This window comes from Canis lupus, chromosome 10 (assembly GCF_048164855.1).
Source record: "Canis lupus baileyi chromosome 10, mCanLup2.hap1, whole genome shotgun sequence".
NCBI classification, from domain to species: domain Eukaryota; kingdom Metazoa; phylum Chordata; class Mammalia; order Carnivora; family Canidae; genus Canis; species Canis lupus.
In genome coordinates this window covers 8,337,806-8,358,246 of record NC_132847.1, presented here as the reverse complement: position 1 = coordinate 8,358,246, position 20,441 = coordinate 8,337,806, and the positions used below count along the sequence as shown (strand labels likewise).

The window sequence follows — 20,441 nt, the reverse complement described above, 5'->3', positions numbered from 1 at the left end:
CTCATAAGTTTCATACTTTCAACCAGAAGTTTCCAGTTTCCCAAAGCAGAACAATCCCCAATCTTTTTTGAATAAAGCACTTCAGCTACTCCTCTTCTATGCCTCTGCATTATATAACAGGCTGTGCATTTTTCTCTGCATAACCAGAGGGTTCATAGAATGTTTTTTTGTTTTGTTTTGTTTTTTCTTATTTTCTGAAGAAGATATAAAGACCCAAACAATTAAAAATTTAATTCTCTGTCTTCAGTAAAAAGAAAAAATAATCGGCAGCATTAAAACAGCAGTCAGTAGACATCCCAAAATATATTAATAAACACAGGTTTATTAAAAATCTAATTTTTGGGGTGCCTGGTGGATCTCCAAGGTGCTCAGTGGTTTGGCACCTGCCATTGACCTAGGGCATGATCCTGGAGACTGGGGATCAAGTCCCATATTGGGCTCCCTGCATGGAGCCTGCTGCTCCTTCTGCCTATGTCTCTGCGTCTCTCTCTCTCTCTCTCTCTCTCTCTCTCTCTGTGTCTCTCATGAATAAATAAATAGAATCTTTAAAAAAGCAAAAAGAATCTAATTTTGGTGTGCTACTACCTTTGCACATTCATGGAGCAAACAAATGGTTTTTACATTAGGTCGAGTGAATCCTCTAAAGGGTCCTCATTTGTCCTCTTTCTTACCTGTGTACCCCATGATCCTAATGCTGCTGTGGGGTACCAGCAAGTTGTACTGCCAGTAGCAGAGACTAAAGTTGGATGGGGAAGCAGAAGGTCAAACTCAAGTCAGATTTCACACCTGGGGTATATGTGTGGGTGCTATTTTAAGAACCCACAAACATAGCACACATCAAGCATGAGATGACATCTGTATATCTGTCAGAAAGAGACAATGACTCCTAAAAAGCAAACAAGAACAGAGTAGGTATTCAGAAGAGTCCTGGGTCCTCACACAGAGAAGCTCTACCTCCCTGATCCCACCCTGCCTCAACACAGGTGAAAGATGTGTGTGAAAGAAAATCCTTTCATTTTCTCATTCTCTTTTGGCCCTTGAGGAGCTGCCCATTCAGTCTTCATGTGAGAGTGTTTAGGATGGAGGAGGGTTGGTGGATAAAAAAGGAAAGAAGTAAAGAGAAGGGTTTCTTAAAAAATATTTTAGAATACTTATTTGGGAGAAAGAGAGAAACCATGAGTAGGAGGAGGGGCAAAGGGAGAGGGAGAAATAGGCTCCCCACTGATCAGAGAACCCAATGTGGGACTCAGTCCCAGGACCCCAGAATCACGACCTGAGCCAAAGGCAGAGGCTTAACCCCCTGAGCTACCCAGGAGCCCCTAAGGAGAAGTTTCTTATTGTTAAATTGAAACCAAGGTTGTAACTTTAAGATGCACAGAATCGAGTCTCAGTAAACATGGATTGACATTCTGAGTGGTCCAAGAATGAGAGCATGGAAAGCCCAAAATTTGCTTATTAAGGTCACTATCTTGTAGGAAAAGGGCTTGGCATAGCATAATAAGGACAGATGTTGGAAAAAAAAGAAAAAAACTACCCCAGATTTTATTTCAAAAAGCAGATTTCATGAATACACTTGGTTACATAAGCAAAGAAGGTGATAGAGGAAAAACTGAAAAGAAGTACATTTATCATTATTTTTTTCTTTGTCCATCAGAAAGCTATAAAAACAATCTGGACAACTGAGAATTTTGGTTCTGGTTTAACAGCCTCTGAGGTTGTTATTTTCACTCTCCTGTCCAATGACTTTGTTTCTTTTATCTTGCATTTGAGAACCCTTTTTTCATTCTCTGGATTCTTAGGGAATCTGGTTTATGTTTTCATTTTGGATCTAGTTCCATTTAATTCAGCTTCAGATTTCTATTTAGTGTTTTTAACCAGCCATGAACATAGTACACTTACCAGAATCTTTATGATGTTTACTGTCCCCAGATAATGTGTGACATTGAGGAGTGAAGGGCCCTTCCCCAAGGAGTATAGTGGCTGTGTGAAGAGTTCTGCAGAAGTTCAGGCATTTGGACAGAGGGAGACGGGTCAGGGCTTGCACTCAGCACATCCGCCTTCTTAAGTCAAAAGTAAGGGCAGATTTAAGTAATGGTAATCCAGAGGATATGAGGAATATAGGGGGGAGGCCCGGGAGCTGTTAGCTGTTCTCAGTAAGAGTTTAAAGAGTTAAGCTGTAGCTATCAGAGCCTGAAGAGTCAGCTTGATCCAAAATGCAGAGATGCCACAAGGTTCTTCCAAGTACTGGCACTACGCAAATGATGGTCTGAGGTTAAATGGTGTAATCATTAAAATACCTGCAAGTCATTTCTAAATTAGAGTGATTTTAGTTGGAAAAGGTATGTGCAGTTGGGAACTGAGAGAGTAGTCGAGGCATTGCATACAAAGCTATTTTTTAATGAAAACTTTCAGTCTGAAAGGAAGGAATGTTTAGGTTTCAGAGAAGAATTGTGATCTTCTCAAGATCTATTCATTTTCATCGCATTATATTAATGCTTATTCTATAGGGTCTTGTGGTAGAGACTTCCTAGATGTTTAAATCCATTTCTCTCTTGGGCACATAACTCAACTATGTTTTCCAACATCCACTGAAGTTGGGGGAGGCTTTGTGACTCAGCCCTGTAATTGCTCTGCAAGAATAGCAGGAACAATGTGAAAGAGCAGTTATGACAGCTAGCATCTTAAATTTTAGTAATCTTGATTACAGTAATTGATAATTTTAAAATACATTTTTGATAAATGGAGGAAGAAAAACGAAATTTTCATGTATTACATTTTTATTGACTGTGTGAAATGGAGAATCAATTGACATTTTATGTCATCAAATGCCTTTTAAGCATTTCTGGAGAGGACCACGAGTGACTCCCAAATAGGCTCATAAAAAGATGAAGCAGCAAAAACATACCCTTCAAAATGGTTTCTTCACCAAGAGGGCTCCAATATCTGACAAGCTGCATAGTCAGTGAACTTTATTATTATTATTATTTTTTTTAGATTTTATCTTTATTCATGAGAGACACACAGAGAGGCAGAGACACAGGCGGAGGGAGAAGCAGGCTCCATGCAGGGAGCCCGATGTGGGACTCGATCCCGGGACTCCAGGATCACACCCTGGGCAGAAGGCAGGCGCTAACGTGCTGAGCCACCCAGGCATCCCTTCAAGGAACTTTCCTTATTGTCTCTTCACTGCTTTCCTGAGTAATTACAGTAACACTGGACTAAATTCCTGAGACTTGTCTTCCTCGCACAAGTAGAACTTTTCATATACAGACCAAGGTGTTTCAGTATTGAATATCTGTAGAAATTATTAAAAAAAAAAAAAAAGAGCGAGAGATACCATTAGTGAAGATGCATATAGAAAAGGGGTATGTTTGTTGCCTACACTCAACTAATAAGAACAGTTGATTCACGCCAAATCAGAATTAGCTCAAATGTTTTAACAAATCGGTTTTTTAGTAGCCTCTATCCTTTAAAGTTATTTTGGTCTCTGTTGGGCTCGCTGAGAGACTGGGGCATCCAAAATGGCGGGCATCTCAAATTGGGTCAAGATGGCTGATCTTCCCGCCAAAGGAGCCGTGACCGCCACGTCATCCAGTAAATCGAAACCTAGACGGGAAACCCCAAACTTTCCATCCGGGACTTTACAGCCAGGGACCACCCCCCACCCCCACCCCCAATCATCTGGACTTTCCCCACCCCCAGCCAATCACCCAGGGACACGGTGCTCCCTTGCCTAATTTGGCAAGGGCCCCACCCGGATCCAGACCTGGAACCAATGAGGCTTAACCCCCACCCCACCCCACCCCACCCCACCCCACCTCACCCCCACACTCCCCAACCCGGGCCCGACTTCCCTGACTCTCCTCTGTCGAGTAGCGGAATCTCACCCGAGGATGCTGGCAATAAAGCTCATCCTACAGGTCATTTTGCCTTGAGGTCTCCTTCATTCCCCTAAAAAACTGTCCATTTGGTGCCGAAACCCGGGAGGAGATTAAGGCCTCGCTCCAGGAGGGGGCCTCTCTCCTCTCGCCACCAGGGCCTCAGCTGAAACCTGGGAGGGGATCGAGGCCCCACACTGGTGGGGAGCCTCTCTCCTCTCATCACCAGGACCTGAACCCAGCGCCTGGAAACACCGGGTAAGTTCCCTGATTCCCTGCCTCCGTCCGGGTGGTCCTGCCTGAAGCCTCGGCCGCGCCAGGGCACCTCTGCCGGGCCACCGGGTGGCTCTCCGCAGGTCCCTGGGGATCAGGAGATGTCCTCATCCTCACGGTGACCTCCGTTTCTGTCCATGACCCTAAGCTGCAAACGGGGACGCCTGTTTTCAGTCTCTGGGCTACCCGGCTGGAATCATGGGAACTGCCCAATCCAAATTTGACCCCAAAACTCCGTTGTTTTTACTCCGTTGGGTAAAAACTGTTTTACTGGCCAATTTAAAAACCTCTGGGCCTTTCCCAGGACCTGAAAAGGTGCCATCTCATTCATTACTGTATGGTGGCCTGGCCCCAATATCGCCTAGGCGATCAATCTCAACGGCCCCGAAGGCACCTTTGATTACCAGATCCTTATGGATCTTGACAATCCCTGCAGATGCCAAGGCAAATGGTCTGAGGTTCCCTACGTCCAGACCTTTTGGACCCTACGTTCTCGCCCTTCACTATGCTCTCGCTGCTCTATGTCTCAGGTTCTCCTTGCCCAATCTCCTCCCCCCACCCTCCTGTCTACATCTCCTAAGGATCCCGACCCCTCTGCTCTCTCTTCCCTTTCTGAGCCTCCCAAAAACTTATCTAGCCCCCCAATGAGGGCCCCTCTCCTGCCTCCTCCTCCACCCTATCACGCTCCTGTGCCCCGGCCTCCTGTACCCCTCATTCCACAGGAAAACCCCGATCCATCCCCTATCGTGTTCACCCCTACCGCACCTGCAATCCCCCAACTGAAGGCTGCAGCGGAACCCACCCCTCAAGGGGACCCGCTTCCATCCCCTCCTATCTCCCCCTGCACCTGGTCTCATAACCCCTCTCTGGACTTAGTCTGTCCCCTACGGGAGGTCACAGGGGCAGAAGGGATTGTCGGGGTCCACGCACCTTTCTCCCTCCAAGACCTTTCCCAAATAGAGAAGCATCTGGGTTTCTTCTCCGCCAACCCAGACAACTTTATCAGAGTTCCAATACCTAGGTCAGGCCTACGACCTTACCTGGCACAACCTCCACGTTGTCCAAACCACCATCCTCACTACTGAAGAGAGGGAACGCATTCAGGCTTCTGCCTGAGAACATGCTGATCAGGTCCACCTCACTGACGCCGCCATGTGTGGGTGCTCAGGTGGTCCCAGCTGTAGAGCCCGGATGGGACCATCAGAATGGCCAAGCTGGCCGCCGGCGTTGCAACCGCATGGTCCAGTGCCTCATTGCCGGCATGCGGGCAGCCTCCAACAAGGCGGTCAATTATGACAAAATCAGAGAAATTATCCAGACCCCTGACGAGAACCCAGCCATGTTCCTCAGCCGGTTAACCGAGGCACTAACTCAGTACACTCACCTCTATCCGGCTTCACCGGCAGGGGCGACCGTCCTGGTGCCATCTTATCTCCCAATCGGCGCCAGACATTCGAAAGAAACTAAAAAAGGTCAAGGAGGGACCACAGACCCCCATCTCTGACCTAGTGAAAATGGCCTTTAAAGTCTTTAACTCCCAAGAGGAGGTGGTGAACTTAACGACAGGCCAGGCTCCAGCAAAAGGTTCAGTTGCAGACCCAGGCCCTGGTGGCAGCCCGGTGGCCGGCCGGCTCCGAGAGCCAACAAAAGGGAGGAACTAACCATACCCCTGCGGGGGCCTGCTTCAAATGCGGGGCCGAGGGACACTGGGCTCGTCAGTGTCCTAATCCAAAGGAGCCAACCCCACCCTGCCCTCAGTGCTGACTGATGGGACACTGGAAATCAGACTGCCCAAGCCTCGGGGGATCCTCGGCACCTCTACGCGGGGGAAACTCTGAGACGGTAAGTTCTGTCCTCCGGTTGCTTGGATTGGAGGATGAGTGACAGAGCCCAGACTCGGCCACCCCTCTCACCCAGGTCGAGCCCAGGGTCACACTCCAGGTAGCAGGTAAGTCCATCTTCTTTCTGCTGGACACGGGGGCTACCTACTCAGTTCTGCCATCCTACTCGGGACCAACCCGACCCTCACTGGTCACTGCCATGGGGATCGATGGGACCTCCTCTCCACCCAGGGTAACTCCTTCCCTTACGTGCAGCCTGGAGGGGTTTTCCTTCTCACACTCCTTCTTAGTCGCTCCCTCTTGTGTGTCCCTACTAGGAGGGGACATCCTCCACAAACTGCAAGCTACCATCCGCCTCTCACCCTCTCCCTCAACACCACTGCTCAGGGATGGCAGCCATGCCTCAGAGCACTGGCAGCAGCTGCCTCTCTTACTAAGGAGGCCCTTAAGCTCACCCTGGGAAGGTCTCAGTCTACTCTCCCCATCGACTCTCAGATCTGGTTAGTCACTGATCCCTGGCTCAACTCACCCCCTCACGCCTCCAGCTCTATCACCTACTATTTATTGAAAATCCTCTGGTCTCTCTCTCTCCTTCTCCTTGCCTAAACCCAGTGACCCTGATGCCAGTACCCTTGTCCACCCCTGAGCCCTCTCATTCCTGCCCACAACTCCTAGAAGAACTAACCCCCTCCCTCCCAGGACTCTCTGATCAGCGCTGTCTAGTCCTGACCATGTCCTTTTTGTGGATGGGAGCTCCCTCCCCACCCCAGATGGCCGAAGGCACGCAGCTTACGTAGTGGTCACCTCAGATGCAGTGGGTAGATTGAGGCATATCTCACAGCCCGAGAGATGGTGGATATTGTGGCCACGGTCCTCATCGAACACATCATCCCAAGATTTGGACTGCCTCGAACCCTGCAGTTGGATAATGGACCTGCCTTCATTTCCAGCATGACTCACTAGGTTGCAGAAATTCTTAGTATCTCCTGTATAGCCGACCATTTCTCCTAACCCACAACCTTCCAGCCGCCCCTCTGCCCCTTCTTTCTTACTTAGCTAACTCTTCTGGGAGCCCTCGTAAAAGCCCATGCTGACGTGACCATACCTGCTCCAGACGACCATGACTAGAGGGAGGTCCCCGTTCAAACCCTGTTCCCTGGAGCTCAGGTCCTCCTCAGCGACTTGTGGCCAGGATCCCTGCAGCCACATTGGTCAGGACTGCATACGGTCATCCTCACCACCCCAACTGCAATAAAATAGCTGGGACATCGGCCCTGGGTACCTATCTCAGGACCACGACTGCTGGATCTGCTTCCCTTTCTCTACCATTTCCAGTATCATTGGTATCCCCATTCTGACAACGTGGCCCCTACCCAACACTACCATTACTAACCAGAAGGTCCACGCAAGAGCCATAGGAAGACCCATACCTATTCTTAACCTTTCAACTGTGGACATCCTCACCATCAGCTCCTCCACCGCCACCTTCTCTCTCCCCTACTGCACCCCTCCTGGGGTATTTCTTTCATGCCCTGAGGGAATCTACTGATGCTTAACTGCCAATGACTCCCTAGACTGCATCTTCATCTTACTGTCTCCTTCCACTACCATCTATTCCCACTCTCACCTCATGTCTATCTTATTCCCTACACATGGAAACAGATGGGCAGCCTTCATTCCCTTACTTATTGGGGCAGGCCTGACCACAGGTGTTGACACCAGAGCGGCAGGCCTTGGAACCTCAATAAACTTTTATTACAAGCTTTCTCTGGCACCTAATGATGACATGGAGTGGATCGCTGATTCCCTTTGCGCCCTGCAGACGCAGATTACCAGCCTTGCAGCTGTGACCCTATAGAACAGGTGGGCCTTCGACCTCCTAACAGCAGAAAAAGGGGGCACTTGCCTCTACCTAAATGAAGAATGTTGCTATTATGTTAACCAGTCAGGCATAGTCACCTCCAGAATTCTCGAACTCAGAGACCGGATACAGTCCAGACGCCAGGATTCCCACCTATGGGGTCCAGACCCCCGCACTGGGGTAACTTGCCTCCTCCCCCTAGCGGGACCCCTGTGCTTAATCCTGTTCCTAATCTCAGTTGCTCCCTGCCTTGTTAGATATCTGCAGAACGCCTTTGAGAGATGACGCGAGTTTCAGTGAATCAACTCTTCCTACAGCCCTACTCTCGCCTGCCCACCTCCCACCACCCCTATGACGACGCCCAACCGTCAGCAGGAAGTAGCCAGAATAGAGTCGAGGCCCCTCACGCTATTACATAAAACAAAAGGTCGGAATGAATGTTGGTCAGGCTGAGAGACGGGGGCACCCAAAATGGCGGACATCCCAAGTTGGGTCAAGATGGCTGATCTTCCGCCAAAGCAGCCGTGACCACACGTCATCTCCAGTAAATCGAAACCTAGATGCGAAACCAAAACTTCCCATCTGGGACTTTCTAGCCAGGGGCCACCCCGCATCACAAGGGCCCCACCCGGATCCAGACCCTGGAACCAATAAGGCTTAAAAACCCCCGCACTCCCCAACCTGGGCGACTTCCTTGACTCCTCTCCCGAGTTGCAGCACCTCACCGGAGGGTGCTGGTAATAAAGCTCCTCCTACGGATCATTTTGCCTTGGGGTCTCCTTCATTCGCCTAACAAACCTTACAGTCTCTGTGTGGACATGTCCACAAAAGGTTATCCTAAAATAACCTGAAGAGATCACAAAGTTTGGACAGTTGAATTCTATACACCTTGGATTTAAAAAAATTTAAAGCAAATAAATATGATTTTTTAGACTGATTTAGGTAGCCTGCCATTGGAAGAAAAAAAAAAGAGCATTGATAAATCAGCTTTATGGCCATCGAAGAGCTTCATCCATAGCTGAAAGGGGTCTCTTGTTTGGGGGATGCAGTAGGAGTGGGCAGAAAAGAGGTAAGAAAAATTTTTCCGTCCCTTAGGCATTTTTATAACCCAAGCCATTCTTTAGCAGTGTTAACTGAATCCTACTCATTATAGTAGATGAAGCTAAACACCTTTTTTGGGGGAGGTAAGATGAAATCTCAAGTTCTGGATTCTAGGACACGAATCAAATTCGTCTACACACTCAAGGTCAACATCCTGTGTCACCTTGCACACTTAGGTGTTTAGCCTGAAGTCACCCTGGTGCCTGTGTTTTCTGTTGTCAGTGTTTAGACTGGATTTGGCTTACTTCCACTTACTCTGAGTGTTGAACAGACTTGTGATTGCCTTCAATCAGAATAAATAAGGAGATTACTGTGGCACAACAAATAAATTATGGGCTAAGTCTTGTCATAATAATAGTTTTCATTTTTATAACAGATTGGCTTGGGAGATCTTGAAGAATTTGCAAATATGGTTTCCTCTGTTTTGCTGATAGGAAAACAGTCTCTGGCTCTATTTTAGGATTACAAATCTCAGGGACTCCAGCCTAAAACAGAGAACACACATTTTAGAAATTTGGACTCAGTTCATTAGAGCAGGATAATAAAAACATGACCAGGATCTGCATCCTTCTGCCATTTGGAGGAGGTGGATTTGCTGATTCTGCTAAAGAAATACTTGGCAAAGAATTTATTGTTTCCTGCTTTGAGACTTCGGAAGGATTTAGAAACGCAGGATGTGAATCCTAAAAAATAATAGCAGAGGGTCATATGCTAACTACCATCTCCAAGGATTATCTGGAAACAAATTTGCCACTTTGAATAGACACTTTTATTTACGGAGTACAATCTATAAATAGGCTCTGCTTGGTTAAATATTCTAATACAATTAGCAAAGTAATGTAATTGGCTGGCCTTAATACACATCAGCTCTATGGGCAGCATCGCTAAAGTTAATAGTCATGCTGGAGTTGGGACCAAGAGGCTGCAAACGAAGCCAGATGTACACACAGAGGGACCATAGACCCATCAGGGGTTCCTGGGGGAAATATTCATTAGACTGTGCATCTGGTAAAATTCTTCAGAAATCACCTCCTGAGTAATCCTTTGGTAGATGTGTTTTAAAAGAGTCTCCCCCCCCACCTCTACCCATTCCAAAAGCAAACATACATATGATGGTCTTAAATTGATACATTATCACTAAATGAATTGATCAGACGAAATGAAAGCCTCCTAAAAAGGTAGTGATGCCGAGGAATGGAAACCTCCCTCTCTCTTGTTGTTAGAGAAGTAAAAATGTAGAGATAGTGGTGGATTCAAGATGGTCTTCATTCTTTGATACTATTTTCCATCAATACTTCAGGTATTTCTTTAACCTCTATGGCACCGCTATTTTATAGTCTTTCTCCCATTTCTGTGATTCTTCCTGCTTAAGCCTCTCTTTCTTAATATCAGGTCCTATTCTCTTTTTAGATGATCTCCTTCATGTCTATTGCAGAACTTGCTCTTTGGGCCAGACCTCTCCGTTGAGTTCCAAACCTTTGTATCCAAGCACCTAGTGAATAGCAACACCTTTCCCATATTGAAACTGTCCTTTTCCCCTTGTCCACTTGTGACCAACCTGTCCCACTCCACGTATTTTGCAATCTTAGTAAGTGACCACATCGCCCAGCATCCAAGAAAAACCAGCATTTCAGTTTCTTCTCTCTTCGTCACATCTTCCAAGTTAAATCAGCCACCAGAGGTTACTTTTGTAAGTTCATGAAACTCACCCTTGTCTGTTCACTTCTTTCCAATTGCTCTCCTCTATCACTAGTGCAGGTGGTCATCACCTGACTCCTCTCCTCTGTCCCTCTGCTCCTATACCGAGAAGTCCATTTTCTACGTGCCAGTGGAAATAATCTTCCAAATGCAAAACTGAACATGCCATTCTTCTATGTGCAAAGTCTTCAATGACGCCTCTGCCCTGTTTGGACATAGGGTCTTTTATTTACATTTGCTGCTTCCCAGAGCTCTTTCCCCCTTTCAGTGGCTATGAACTTCACATAGGTGTCACTCAGATTCCTCTTCTAAACCATCATGGGAAAACACCAGCTCACACTTAAAGTTGCTGTGATAAATGGCAGAGGGCTTGATCACCTTTCTTCATAGACTCTTTTTTTGTGACACACTGGGTCAGCCCCAAGCTGCACCACATTTAAAATGAGCCCAAAATCATTTGAACCTTGACAAAACATCTCTTCAGAGTCCTGCTTGCTCACTTTACAGTGCCATTTATTTTGATTAAATACCCCTTTTGAACTTACAACCTTTTGTTATTTTCTATGAGACAGCTCCTGACTATTTTTTGCTGAATGATAGCAGCATGTGTCACATTAAATTTTTCTTTGCCTTGTTGCTCTTTCCACACTAAACCCAGCCTGTTCCTGGGGTTTACCTGTCTGTTGACATACTAGGACAAACTGGGACCCTGCAAGTATCTGAATCCATTCTCCTTGTCTTCATTAACATTATGCAGGAATGTGTGGATTCTTACTTGGAGTGAGAATCACCAAGTGGTAACTATTTTTGGGGTGTCATCTGATCTTGAAAAGGCAGATCTCTATGTTTATTTTTTCCTAGATTGGTATAGTTCCAGTTCAGAATGTGAGGTGGCAAGCTAAAATATATCTTCAAGACTGATTTTTTGTTTACTCTTGAAACTCAGGGTCTTAAATCAATGTTTTTAAACAATTCTAGTTACACTCCAGTGCAAAGCCCAAGGAAAAGCTCAAAACAACTCAGCATACACTTACTGATTTACAAATTGAGTAGCTGATCTTATAAACAATGCATAGAGCTAAGTCTGACTCAAATATCTCTAAGTTTTCACTTTGGCTTTTCATAGCTACATATAGTAATATTTTGCTAGTTCGAAAACTAAAAAGAAAGTGTTTCAGAAGTTACCCCTTCTCACTATTGGAAGTATTAAAAAAATTAAAATGTTACAGTTTCCTTATACATTGAGAATAAGGTCTGTTAAATTTCTGTAGTGCTCTCCTTTAGTGCTCTCCTTCAGTACATAATAAATAGCTGTTGAATGAATGGAGAAATGTATATAAATGAGAATAATTCTACTTCCTCATGTCTTAAAATAGCACCTAAACATATTAATAAAGCATAGTGTCTATTACATAAATAATCATTTCATCAGATGCAACAATTTCCCTGTTATTAGGCATCCACATAATTCCTTGCTATAAATAAGTGCAAATATGATATATGTTGGGTGTATATTTTCTGCATTTTCTTATATTTTCCTTAAACGAATACATATTTCTTTGAAAAAAGGTTTTGATGAATATGATCAAATTGCTTTTCAGAAAGATTGTGTTTAATTCATACTTCTAGTAAAACTGGCTGAGAATATCTGTTGCAACAATACCTTTGTTACACTAAATACTGTTATTTCAAAGTGTGAGTTTTATGGTAAAGTTATTTTATATTATTTGGATTTAAATTTCATTTTTATTAGTATGGCTTAGCAGTTTTCATTTAGCAGCACTTCAACTTTTATGTGTTTTCTATGTGAATCTATTTTTTTTTAATTTTTATTTATTTATGATAGTCTCAGAGAGAGAGAGAGAGAGAGGCAGAGACACAGGCAGAGGGAGAAGCAGGCTCCATGCACCGGGAGCCCGATGTGGGATTGGATCCCGGGTCTCCAGGATCCCGCCCTGGGCCAAAGGCAGGCGCCAAACCGCTGCGCCACCCAGGGATCCCCTATGTGAATCTATTGACAAGATTTTTTTCCCCAAATATTTATTGAACACCAAGTACCATTAAGAGTTTTTTTACATTTATTGATTTACTTGATCCTCCTAACACCCCTGTAAATGATAGGATACTCCTGTAATCCCCCATTTTACAGATTAAGGAAATACCTAGCTGGGATGATTTCTGATGTTGTCTAATAATTTTTGTCTTATTACTTTTTATAAACTATTCACATATTAAAAACATTCACCAAGTAGACATATTTGTGGCAAATGGTCCTATGTTATACAAATTATTTGTCAGATCTATCATTAAATTTTATCTTATAAATTCAGTCCTTGTACTGTTCATCTCATTTATATATTATCCCTGTATTTTATGCTTTTGTTTGTTTATTTGCTTCTTTTGTTTATTTATAACTCCTGTTGATTTGGAAATAATGTGTTGTGTGATGTGAGAATCTCCTTTCATTTTCCCTCCCAAACCAATAAAATTTCTACCAATTTGTAGTATCTCTATGAAGTATACTGAGTATATGTACCTAGATATACATGTATGTGTACACATACACAAGTCTTTTTTCAAATATTATTTTATTTAACCTTTTCATCACATTGTACTTCTAAGTCATACTCTTTTCCTTTTTTTTTTTAGTTTTAGAAAAAACATTTTATGGGATCCCTGGGTGGTTCGGCAGTTAAGCACCTGCCTTCAGCCAGGGGCATGATCCTGGAGTCCCAGGATCGAGTCCCACATCAGGCTCCCTGCATGGAGCCTGCTTCTCCCTCTGCCTGTTTCTCTGCTTCTATCTCTCATGAATAAATAAATAAAATCTTAAAAAAAAAAAAAAACCTTACATGAGATGACAGATAATCCCTTGTTATTTTTCCTTTGAAAAGTTTCGGTCTGTTTCACATATTACAAAACAAAAAAACAAATCCTATTGGATTTTGATAAAATTTAACACCTACTTTAAAACAAACTAGACTCTATTTTTGTTTTACTTCGATTTAATTTATACTTAAATTTTATGGTATGAAATTAGCTTCCAGGAATGGAGAAACAGAAATATAAACCTGTTGATGAGGGAAATAAAAGGTTCTAGTGTTGAGGTCTTGATTTCTGACTTTTACTTAGGAACCAGCTGATTTCAGAGGGTTGAGTCTAGTGAATTGAAAGAACTAGAGGAACATCCAGGCAGTGCTGAATTTCTCAGTCAATGCTTTGCAGTTCTGCACATAAATTCTGTACAAAGGTGAAGGAATATCCTATCCCCTGTCAGCTGACAGATTTTCTTTTTTCTCAGTCAGTAGCATAGGGCTGAGCCAGTGGTTCAGTTTGTCAACCTCACCAGGTTCATTAAATTGTCATGTTTTTCATTGTCTTCTTAGATTTTAAGAAAGTAGAAGCTCTGTTGAAAATGAATGTCTTCCTTGCTTCTGTTAGATTGATGACATATTTTAAAGCAATGCCCAGAACCATGTCCCACTAAACTCTGTGGGTATTTCCATTTAGGGGAAATGTATGCATTATTTCAGTAAAAGTAAAAAGTTTATTTTGTATGCTTTTAACTCTTAGCTATTCATGTTGGAAGTGGATATAAAATATTTCCCTAAAATGAGTCTGGGCAAGACCCTTAGTCTCCATATTCATTCTCAGGAAAACAGTAAAGGAACAGCCAGAAGATGATGTTTTCCTCAGTGGTTCTTTTTTTCTTTTTAAAGATTTTATTTATTCATGAGAGACAGAGAGAGAGAGAGAGAGGCAGAGAGAGAAGCAGGCTCCATGCAGGGAGCCTGATGTGGGACTCGATCCCAGGACCCCAGGATCGCACCCTGGGCCAAAGGCAAGCACTAAACCACTGAGCCACCCAGGGATCCCTGGTTCTTTTTTTAAAAATTTAATTTAATTTAATTAATTAATTAATTTATTTATTTATTTAGAATCCCTGGTTCTTAAACATACTATATGTACAAAGTGTGTTATATGTTATGTGTGCAAATTGTGTTATATGTGCAAAGTGTATCTCATAGAAGTTTCACTAAGCCTTTAGATGAATCTATCATCTCCATCCTCAGTTCAGTAAGAAAATCCATTTTTTCTCCTATTTCTCATCCATTATATAGTTTCCAGATATATTATGTTTTCTTATATAATAGCATAAACCTATATCTAATAATTGACATGTTTATTCTGCTTGAAACTTCTCTAGTTGGTATTACTTATAAGTAATTTTGAAATAAAATAGCAATGTAGGATCTTTATCTTTTATTTACATGATTTATCCTTTAATTGGTTAGAGCTCCTCTATGCTTCCATTATGACTTAGATGAGCCAACTCAACATTAATTTTACAGGCAGCATCTAAGCATATATAACAATGCATGGAGCCATGCAAGTTTCAAATGGCAAATATGTTGATAAAGGTAGTATTCTTGAAAATTCCAAGTGGTAGATTCTATTCAGTGTTTTTGTCAGATACTGTGCTTTAGCTATTATCTAAGTAATTCAGTTTTTAAAATGTCTTTCAGTGTAATTTCAAAGGATTTATTTGGTTGGTGTCTATCTAAAAGTTGTTCTGTATTGTACTATTACTCTAACGGCTCAAAGAGTATTTCTCAGTGACAGTGTTTAAATGTTATACACTCCTATCACTCAGTTAAGATTGATCCTATGTAATGTTTTTCATGAAAAAATAATGAAAAATGTTTCATTCACTATTTGTCAGACTTGTGTTAGGTATTGTGCCAGGTTTTCCATATGACATCACTTTTATCTACTTCATTTATTGTAACTTCTGAAAACATAGATGTGATTATAGATAAACTGAAACTCATGAAGTTAGGTCGTTACTTGAAGGTCACATAGGTCCTAAATGCTAGAGCCAACATTGGAACATACACATGTCTGAATCTTTTATTATGCCTATCACAATATATAAACTGTTGGTTTCTTCTTAGGCTCCCTCAATAGTTTATATATATATATATATATATATATATATATATATATACATACACACACACACACTATATTATAGTTTAGTATATATATAAACATATTTATACTTATAAATATATGTATATAACTATATATAGTATATATAACATATATATGTGTGTGTGTGTGTGTGTGTATATATATATATACATATATATATGTTACTAAATCACTCTTTAAGTAATTTGGTTAAAACTGTGTGAAGCCAGAAGACTCCACCTATATTTTTACCCACTATATTTCACTTAGTTTTTTTTTTTTTTTTGCATTTTCTAACATATCTAATAAAAGCATAGACACCATAATGCAATGGGAGTTCTGTATGTTGACTTTGAGCAGTTTCTCAAAACACCCTCCAGTTCACAACACCACTTTATTCTCTCCCAGTGATAGAGACTAAACTTGATAGAATGCCCGCAGACCAAGCCACCTTTTGGTGTTGACCATTTGATACTGTTTTTGTAAAATTAGGTTGTTCTGGTCTGAGACTACTGATAAAACCTTTGGTCACAAAACTATTAGAAGAGAATTTGAGGGATCCCTGGGTGGCGCAGCGGTTTGGTGCCTGCCTTTGGCCCAGGGCGCGATCCTGGAGTCCCGGGATCGAATCCCACGTCGGGCTCCCGGTGCATGGAGCCTGCTTCTCCCTCTGCCTGTGTCTCTGCCTCTCTCTCTCTCTATGACTATCATAAATAAATAAAAATTTAAAAAAAAAAAGAGAGAATTTGAGCTCATGCCATCTGTTATTGGAGTGGTTGGTGTTTTTAATACTATTAACATACCCCAAAAGAAATTAAACTCCTGCAGTGAGTTATGATTATTTGAGATGTCACTAGTTAGGGAATACATATTTTAAATGGTTTACTGTTTTTGTTTGTTTTACAAATTACAGTTGATATTATTTATTCTTCCTTTCATTTGATAAACTTTCTTGAATGACAGAGGAGATATAGGTGAAATGCAAGAAAGATATCTACTGTGAATATAGATACCATGTGTGGTTTTTTATATATGTAGATGTAGATGTTTGGTAGTAGTCATCAAAGTTACAGTAGTCTGAATTTCTTGTGCTCTTGGAGAGCAGAGATAATGACTTTAGGCTTGGTAAGTCACATATGCATGTTCAAAATTAAAGTTAGCCACAAAATGATATAATACAGAACTTCTAAACCAGTAGAGGGGAAAAAGATAATAAAGTCCAATCAATAGAATAGAAAACAGAAAATTAGAGAAGAGAATAAAAAAACAAGCAGAGTAAAAGGAAACCACACAAAAGTTGGTAGAAATAAATCAAAATATATTAGTAATCAATATCATCCATCATGACTGCTAGCATAGGAAACAAGTTGAAAATTGCTGTTATAGATGATACTCTGCGACCAAGGTCTTGGTAGAAATCCTGAAATACTGGGAACCCACAAAATCATTCTGATCACAGTGTAATGGCTAATCAAGTGTTTGACCTCAGAGAACTCTAGGTAAAATTTCACGTATGTTGAGCATTGGTAAGATTTCCATATTACCTACGCTAAAATGACTTGCACCTCAGTTTAATGAGTTTTTCCAAATCATTTCCTCTTGCAGTACTCTGTTATTTTCCTACTATAATTTGTAACTATACAGGACAATTTTCTATATTAGTTTAATAGCTATCTTTATAACTAGTCAGTATCTCTGCCAAAGCAGAGACTACTTCTCTTTTGTTCTCTAGTATTTTCACAGTGTCTGGCATATCACCTGACACAAATGGAACATTGATACATACTTACTGAATGAGTAAAAAAATGCCATTAACTTGTTGAGATCATTTTTTACCCTACAAGATAAAGACAAGCAAGCCATCCATTTACATAGTCATAGTTACATGCCTGAAGAATGCCATTATTTATTTTTTAAATTTTTTTTTTATTTATGAGAGAATGAGAGCATGAGAGCATGAGCAGGGGGAAAGCCAGAGGGGGAGAGAGAAGCAGACTCTCCCTTAGCAGGGAGCCCCACTCAGGGCTCAATCCTGGGGCTCGATCCCAGGATCCTGGGATCATGATTGAGGTGAAAGCAGACACTTAACCAACGGAGCCACCCATGCAACCTGGGAGGATGCCATTGCAAAAGACATATAGCTCTTTGTAACTGAAGTATAGATGTTCTGAAAATATATGTGGACAATTATGATTAGGGATTTTTAGCAGATTTATAGTCATTCTGGTTTTTCAAGTATAATGTGAGGCATTTTAAAACATTATGTTAATTCATTTTAGATTTATTGTTAATAATATACAATTTTCTATTAGTTTCAGGTGTATGCATTGATTTGACGATTCTATACATTGCTCAGTGTTCACTATGATACAATATTCCATTTGTGTGTTTGTGTGTGTGTGTGTGTATATATATATACATCTTTATCCATTCATCTGTTGGTGGACACTTGGGTTGCTTCCATATCTTGGTTATTATAAATAATGCTGCAATAAACAGGCTGCATATATCTTTTAGAATTAGAGTTTTTGTTTTCTTTCAGTGAATACCCACTAGTGGAATTACTGGATGATATGCTCTCTCTATTTTTAATTTTTGATGAACTGTCATACTATTTTTCACAGTAGCTGCACCAGTTTACATTCCCACCATCAGTGCACAAAGGTTCCTTTCTCTCTGCATCCTCACCAACACTTGTTATTTCTTATCTTTTTGATACTAGCCATGCTGACTGGTGTGAGGTGGTATCTCATTGTGGTTGATTTGCATTTCACTAATGATTAGTGATGTGAGCATCTTTTCATGTATCTGTAGAATATCTGTCATTTAAAACTACATCTTGTATCATTCAACGGTGGCAGTGTTGTTGATTTTCTGTCTGGATGATCTGTCCATTCATTCAAATATAGGTGTTAAATTCCTCTACTGTTATTGTATTACTGCCAATTTCTCTTTAAAAGTATTTTGGTGCTCCCATGTTGGGTGCATAAATATTTATAGCTGTTATATCCTCTTGTTGAATTGATCCCTTTATGTAACGCCCTTCTTTGTCTCTTATTACCATCTTTATTTTAAAGTCAATTTTGTCTGATGTAGGTCTTGCTAGCCCAGCTTTTATTTCTTTCTGTTTCCATGGAATATCTTTTTCTATCCCTGTATCTTTAGTATATGTGTTTTTGGTCTGAAGTGAGTCTCTCACAGGCGGCATACATATGGCTCTTCCCCCCCCGCCGCACCCCCCCTCCCCACCCCCCCCCCCGCCATCCATTCTGTCATCTTATGCATTTAGATTGCAGCATTTATTGATAGGTCTGTACTTCCTACCATTTTGTGAGTTACATTCTGGTTGTTGTTATAGTTCTCTGTTGCTTCTTCTTCTCTTGCTCTCTTTCCTTGTGATTTAATGACTTTCTTTAGAGTTACACCTGAATTCCTTTCTATTCTTTGTGTTTATATTATTGGTTTGTAGTTCCTGTGAGGTTCACGTACAGCACCCTATGTATATAGCAGTCTGAATAAAGTCGATGGTTGCTTAAGTTGGAACACATTTTTTTTTTTTTTTTTTGAGAGAGAGAGAAAGAGTAAGAGTGGGGTAGGGAAGGACAGAAAGAGAGGGAGAGAGAGAATCTTAAGCAGTTGCCAAAGCCCAGCAAGGGGCTCCATGTCATGATCCGAGCCAAAATCAAGAGTTAGACGCTTAACTGACTGAATCACCCAAGTGCCCCAAGTATGAACACATTCTAAAAGCACTACATTTTTACTTTTCCTTCTACATTTTTTGTAGATGATGTCATATTATACATCTCTTTGTGTCTTCCCTAACTAATTATTGTAGATATAATTGATTTTACTACTTCAGTCTTTTAATCCTTCTACCTGCTTTATAATTGATTGACTTTTAGAATATGTTTGCTTTTGCCAGTGAAATCTTTCTAATTTTCTTAAGTCTAGTTATGGCCTTTTCTGCTAAAATGTGCCTTTAATATTCCTTGTATCACTGATTTACTGGTAATGAACTCCTTTAGCTAGAGTTTTTCTGGAACATTCTTTCTCTCCAATTCTGAATGATAACCTCATTAGGTAGAGAATGATATCCTCATTTAGTAGGTTTGTTCCTTTCAGCACTTTGAATTTACCATGCTACTTTCTTCAGGCCTACAAAGTTTCTTCTGAAAAATCAGTTGAGAGCCTTAAGGGAATTCCCTTGTATGTAACTATTTGTTTTTGCCCTACTGCTTTTAATATTCTCTCTCTCTCTCTCTCTCTCTCTCTCTGCCCATTTTAATTATTATGTGTCTTGATATGGACCTCCTTGGGTTCATCTTTATGGGTTCTATGTGTTTCCTGACCCTGGATATTCTGCTTTTTCACACTATTAGGGAAGTTTTCAGCTATTATTTCCTTGTATAAGTTTTCTATCTGTTTTTCTTTTTTTCTTTCTCTTCTCTTGTTGGACTTCTATGGTACTAATGTTAGTATGCTTGATTTGTCTCAGATGTTTCAATCTTTCCTCATTTTTTTATTCTTTACTTTTACTGTTCACCCTGGTTGCTTTCTATTACCCTGTCTTCCCATTGTTGACTCATTCTGCATCCTCTAGTCTGGTGTTTTTCCCTTGTAGTGTATTTTTTATTTCATTTATTATATTCTTAAATCCTAGTTCATATATATATATATATATATATAATTTTATCACTTTGTTAAAGTTATCACTGAGTTACTCTACTCTCAAATTATATGAGCATTTTTATGACCATTACTTTCAGCACTTCATCAGGTAGATTGCTTGTCCCTGTTTTGAATAGTTAATTTTTT

General features: G+C 41.3%; 2 long non-coding RNA genes across 2 annotated transcripts in view; one reads left to right on the top strand and one right to left on the bottom strand.

Annotated features, from left to right (window-relative positions):
• Positions 1-20,441, top strand: part of LOC140640852 (uncharacterized) — a 428,058-nt gene that overhangs the window by 311,227 nt on the left and 96,390 nt on the right. The window lies entirely within an intron of this gene.
• On the bottom strand, positions 2,955-8,454 carry LOC140641192 (uncharacterized). The gene is made up of 4 exons (XR_012037726.1): positions 7,952-8,454; positions 7,098-7,238; positions 3,888-6,907; positions 2,955-3,295 (listed from the first exon to the last, which is right to left on the bottom strand). It is a non-coding gene; the product is annotated as an uncharacterized lncRNA (long non-coding RNA).